This window comes from Callorhinus ursinus, unplaced genomic scaffold (assembly GCF_003265705.2).
Source record: "Callorhinus ursinus isolate GAN/ISIS: 27379988/994484 unplaced genomic scaffold, GSC_fseal_2.0 scaffold30, whole genome shotgun sequence".
Classification (NCBI taxonomy): domain Eukaryota; kingdom Metazoa; phylum Chordata; class Mammalia; order Carnivora; family Otariidae; genus Callorhinus; species Callorhinus ursinus.
In genome coordinates this window covers 19,815,172-19,821,171 of record NW_027397092.1, presented here as the reverse complement: position 1 = coordinate 19,821,171, position 6,000 = coordinate 19,815,172, and positions in this window count along the sequence as shown.

Below are 6,000 nucleotides of genomic sequence, written 5' to 3'. Positions count from 1 at the left end.
TGCCGGAGTGCACCTTAAGGACCCAACAGTTCTGGAGCTGCTAGGGTACCCGAAACAATTTCATCAGTAGGCTAATGCCCCATAGCTACATGGCCAAACAGACACTAGACATGGGTTTTGGGGCAGAATGGTTTCTAGCAGCTACCTTCGGAGATTCTTAGCAGCCTTAAGGAGGAACCAAAAGGGTCACATTTTTTTCCTGCACAGCACGTAATGAGAACAAACACACAGCAACAAACCCATTCCTCATTCTCACACTTGGGTTATTCTTACTCCTTGAAATTGGAAGAAAGCGCTGAACAGGAGCTACCTGAGGGTAGAGGAGGCAAGCATATGTGGCAAAAAAAAAAAAAAAAAATGTGGTTTCATTGGCAAGGAAGTCACATTGGTCCCTGGGCTACCAAAAGTGGGTTGTCCGGCAGACTTCTAGAACAATACTCAGGGTGCAGTGAGGGATCCAGCCACCCCTAGGGTGACCCTCCTCCTCTTTATGCACTTTTCCAGAATTCCTGACCGTTAGACTTCTCAAGAGACACTTCCAAGTTTGCCACCATCCAAAATGAATTCTACTGGTCGATTTCATCCTGAGCCTCTTCCAGAACGATTGGCGTTTCTCAGGGCAGCTGCAGGTTGGCAAGGACTCCAGTCCCCTCATCTGGGCAGTCGTGGCGAGAGCTGTAGGGCTGCTGCCACTCCAACCACATGGCCCATGTCACAGCTACTTCTCCAGGAGCGAAGCGGCTCAGGTTGCTTTCCCAACAAGCTTGCTGTGGGCATGGCAGACACACTGTGCTTTCTGTATGCCAGCCCAGCATACAGGGTGAGGGCCGGGGCATCTGCTCAGTCTGGGTAGCTTCCCCCACGCAAGGCACATATTGATTTGTTTTCTCCATGCAAGTATTTGTATACTTTCACTAATAAGCTGCTCTGCGCAGGCTGTGACAGACGCGAGACACAACATAGAGCAGAAACAGACCCAGTCCTTGCCCATGCAAAGTACATAACCTAGTAGGAAGGACAAGTAGGAATCACGTGCCCATGCTGTGTGTTAAGTGAGGGTGACATTTGGGTGGTGTTGAGGGTGAGGAAGCCTTCAAGGCAAGTGTGAAGACGCCAAGGTGGGAAAACCAAGGCCGGACAGAGAAAGCAAGCACAGATGGGCCTGGAGACAGGCACAGGACAGCCCGGGGCTTTGTGTTTTTTGTTTGTTTGATTGTTTGTTTAAATACATCTAATAATATTTTCATTTTTTTATTATGTTCAGTTAGCCACTGTATAGTACATCATTAGTTTTTGATGTAGTTTTCAGTGATTCATTAGTTGCATATAACACCCAGTGCTCATCACAACACGTGCCCTCCTTAATGCCCATCACCCGGCTACCCCAGCCTCCTACCCCCTTCCCCTCTGAAACCCTCAGATTGTTTCCTGGAGTACAGAGTTTTTCATGGTTCGTCTCCCCCTCCGATGTCCCCCCCTTCCTTTCTCCCTTCCTTCTCCTAATGTCCTCCCTGCTATTCCTGATGTTCCACAAACAAGTGAAACCATATAATTGACTTTCTCTGCTTGACTTATTTCACTTAGCATCATCCCCTCTGGTCCCATCCATGTCAGTGCAAATAGTGGGTATTCCTCCTTTCCTATGGCTGAGTAATATTCCATCGTATATATGGACCACACCTTCTTTATCCATTCGTCTGTTGAAGGGCATCTCAGCTCCTTCCACAGTTTGGCTATTGTGGACATTGCCGCTATGAACATTGGGGTGCATGTGCTCCTTCTTTTCACTACATCTGTGTCTTTGGGGGTAAATACCCAGTAGTGCAATTGCTGGGTCGTAGGGTGGGAAGGCAAGCTGGTACAGCCACTCTGGAAAACAGTACGGAGGCTCCTCAAGATATTAAAAATAGAGCCCAGGGCTTTGTAGGCCACGGCTAGTGTTTGGCTGTATCCTAACTGTGCATCACATGTCCGAGCTGGGCCTCGGGACTGGACAGCTGCCTTCCCGGTGAGGAGGAAGGCTGGTGGTAGCAGGGAAGAGAAAGGGGTGCAGAGGAAGATGGGGTTACTCAAATGATAAGCTCTCTGCCGGCATTTCAGGAGCTCTACCACTAGTCTCACCTGTGACTTCTACCCGATGCCAGCCCAGGACTTTGGCCGCTCCAGACATATCCCACTCCCCAGGCTTTGTGCCGCTTTCCTGTCATGCTGTGGCCCAGTGACTATAGGGACCAGGTCACCCAGCTGCCTAGCCGCTGCTGGGGAGGGAGGGCGGGTGTGAGCTGGGAGGTCGGAGGAGCTGGGAAGGCATGTCTCGGGCGAACAGGCTCCATGGAAGACTGAGCCCACATGCTACTTTCACCCTTCCAGGGGGTAGGAAAAGACACTTGCTCCTGGGGGAGAGCAGCGGGGATGCTTCCACGCTCCTAGATGACACAACATCCTGGATGGAGTGCCTGTGGGAAGACTCATCACACCTGGACTTATCTCTGTGATGTAGGGGAGGGGTAGAGACAGGTCTATCCAGTTCTTTGCTGTGGTGCCTGGTACACGCAGTCCACGGAAGACCCACAGTAAATGTTTGTTAACTGAATTCCGGTGCAAAACATACAAAAGGTAATTTTACTTTTCCCTTATTAAAAACCTGGGACACCCCAAATTAATAGGGAAAACAATCCCATTTCTTGTCCTCTGAGTTGGGTGAGCTCGTTACCAATGTTTTAAATGGGTAAAGAAGTCTTAGACTAAACCAGAGCTCCTGCAGACTTTGCTCTCATTATCTTATAAGACGTTGATTTTGTTTGTTTGTTTAATTGTGGAGACTTCATTTATTTTTACCCACGTCAGTGTTCCAGCAAAGGTTGGAGCCCAGACAAGTTTTCATTCTAGAGACAGGTCTCTTGGCCTTTCTGTGCATGTGTGTGTGTGTGTGCGCGCGCGCGCCCATGTAGGGGTCCTCTCCTCTGCAGTGACATACGAAGGAAGGCCCTGCATCTGGCCAGCCAGCCAGGAGTCAGCAGATTATTTCAAGGCCATGGGGTGGATTCGGCAGACTCTTCCCTTATGAAAGCACTAGGAATAGCATTTTGCTTACCTCTGGACCAGGAGAATTCTTGCTCAGGAGTCCTACTTTAAATGACAGTAGAGAGGAGGGGCCCAATGTAATGGGGCTATCCCTAAGACAGAGAGAGACAAAAAAGGTGCTCACTCACTTGCTCTTTCCCTGTAGCCAGGACCTATGGACTGGACCCCGGATTAGGCTAGGTTTCCCTCATGCTCTCTGGTGTGGGGAAGGGGGACTTGGGTGCCCTGCCTGCTGACTGGCTGGGCTTACCTAGCAGCCCAGGCTTTCCCCCAGCCCTTTGCCTTGGTGCTCTCTGCAAAGCTTTCTGCACTTTTACGCATGAATATTTTTCTGGTGAGAGGCCCTTTTACCTGTTCTAAGGGTTTGTGAGCTTAGCCCAGGCTCTCCCCCAGCCCTTTGCCTTGGTGCTCTCTGCAGAACTTTCTGCACTTTTGCACATGAATATTTTTTCTGGTGAGAGGCCTTTTACCTGTTCTAAGGGTTTGTGATCTCTCTAAGAAGCTAAGAACTGCTCATCTTCATAAAGAGAATTTTTTGCATTTTATCTCACCTTCCAGAAACCCAGATGACCAGGGCCTCATTCCTGTCTGATCATCTCAGAACCCCTCCAAGGATAGGCGGCACACAGTGGCCCACTGAATCCGTGAAGGAAGGTGACAGAGTAGGAAACTTCCTGTGGGACTGGAAGGTGGATCTCCCTGGGAGATGTTTGCTCCTTTGAAGCAGAGCTCACTGGGAGGAGCTTTCTACCCCCTACACCAGGCCTTCTGCCTTGTGCTTCTCCTCAGGCCAAATAGCTCCAAGATTCCAGTCCCAAGAGATCATCTTCAGATGCTCCGGCACCCTAGCTTGCTCTAGGTGGCCCTTCGAATCTCAGTTCCGATGGGAGCTAGGCTCCTGAGGAAGAGGTGAAGAGAAAGGGGGCAGAGTGTGGGTGGGGAGTAGAGAGCCCCGGGTCTTGAGAGGGCCCTTCCCTTTTGCCTTGGTTACTCCCAGCCTCCAGCCTCAGGAGTCTGGTCAGAGGGGCCTTCAAGTTTGATCTGGGCCGGAGAAAATAAAACAGAACGAAGTGTCAGGCTAGGAAGGAGGGGGAGGGGGAGGGGAGGAGGAGGTGGTGATTCATGAGATGAGCTTGAGGAAGAGTGTGTGCAGCACAGAGGAGGTCCGAAGAGGTGTCAGAGTGCCCCCCGAGGGAGAGGAGCTGGCTCTACGAGAGCAAGAGCAAGGCGGAGTTCCCTGGCATGGAAAGAAGTGTCCAGGCTTTGGGTTGGAAGCTCTTTGGGTTGAAGAGGGAAGCGGCCCAGGAGTCGGCGCCTGTGGGCAATGGCCTGGGTTTCCTGAGGAAGGAAGAAGGCCCAGGAGTCCGGACAAGGAGTGTGCAGTGTTGAACCAGATGGTCTGGCATTCTAGATTCCTGTCCAGTGAAAGAAAGACAAAGATGAAAACTAGTCAAGCATACGCTTTTATCAAGCTCCTTCCAGATCCTCTCCATCCTCATCGTTTCTTAATTAGCAGGTACTTGAATCAATCTCGTTCTTCATGTCTCTCTCAGTAAAGGAATGAATGGTTAGTAAACACAGGGACACAGCCCTGTGAGGAATCCTTTGGTCTTGGCAAATTCAACCTCCATCTGTTTCCAAGCAAGATATTCTGAGGGTGTGTGTATGTGTTTAGAAGGAGGAGTAGTGGCTGTAGTCATAACTATCTCCATAAAAACCATCATTTCCTTTGTCTTCTTCACTGCCCTCTCATCATCCCCGTACACTCTCTCCATCTCCCCTGCTGCCCACCACCCCCCGCCCCAGCTCACGGCCATCCTGTGTGTGGAGGGGTCTATCTAAAGGGTGATCACTCCCCACCTCTTCCACCCCTGTCCATGTCTCACCTCTCAGATCTCAGCATCGCTCCCTTAAGACAGCCTTCCCTGAGCCCCCAGTCTAGAGTGCTTCCTTCATTCTAGGTTTCTGTAGAAACTTGTTTGATTTTTCGGGGTACCGTGTCCCTTCGCTATTATATACTAAGCGGGTCATTATTTGCTTGAAGGTCACCTCCCTCACCAGACTGTAATGTCCATGAAGATAGACATGCCTGTTGACATTCACCGCTGTATCCCTGGAAGCTCACACTGGTCCACAGCAGGTGCCCCCACTTCTCTTCCCCCTGGAACGCTCACCCATTATTGATAGGGAAGGAAATGTTCTGGAAATCCACAGATTGGGTCAAATGCCTTTTTCCAGGGGGTGACTTTCTAAATATTCAAAGGTAGTTCACATGACTCCCCTGTAAAGCTTCTCAATGTCAAAAAAGCTCCAACGAGGGTTCTGGCCTTTCTGCGGGAATAACATTAAAATGCCTCAGATGAGGAAGAATTAAGGGGACCAAAGACTTCCCATCCCATGTCTGCTCTTCAGTAGGTCCGGCTGATTTTACTGAATGAGTAGAGGCACAAGTTTCATTCCTCCAGCCCGGGAAGCTGTCAATGGTCCCTTGCTAGGGAGAAGGGCCCCTCAGTGATTAGCTGAGCAGGTCCTGAGAAGCTACACAGAGAGGTTACCCAGCCATCTGGCGCCCAGAACAGACAGTGCCCTGGGCGTGGTCAGATTTTTCTTGTCCAGCTCACTCGGAATCAAAAATTTAAGAATTTTAGGGTCCTAAGGGGAAACATGAAAGCTCTTCCGGGCCTCTGGGAGGAAGGGGAGAAAGGAAGACCTGCTGTGTGGAGTTCCCAGCATGCGAGATGGACAGGGGCCTGAAGGAAACCCTTCTTCCCAGTCTGACTCAGACCCGGATCTGCTCCCAAGGGGGAGCCAGCTCTGACCATAGCCTCTCTGCAGCTCAACTCCACAGGAGCATCCGGGCAGCCAGACCAACAGCTCCTCGGCTCTGAAGCTGGTCAACGTTTGCTGCCCTCAGTA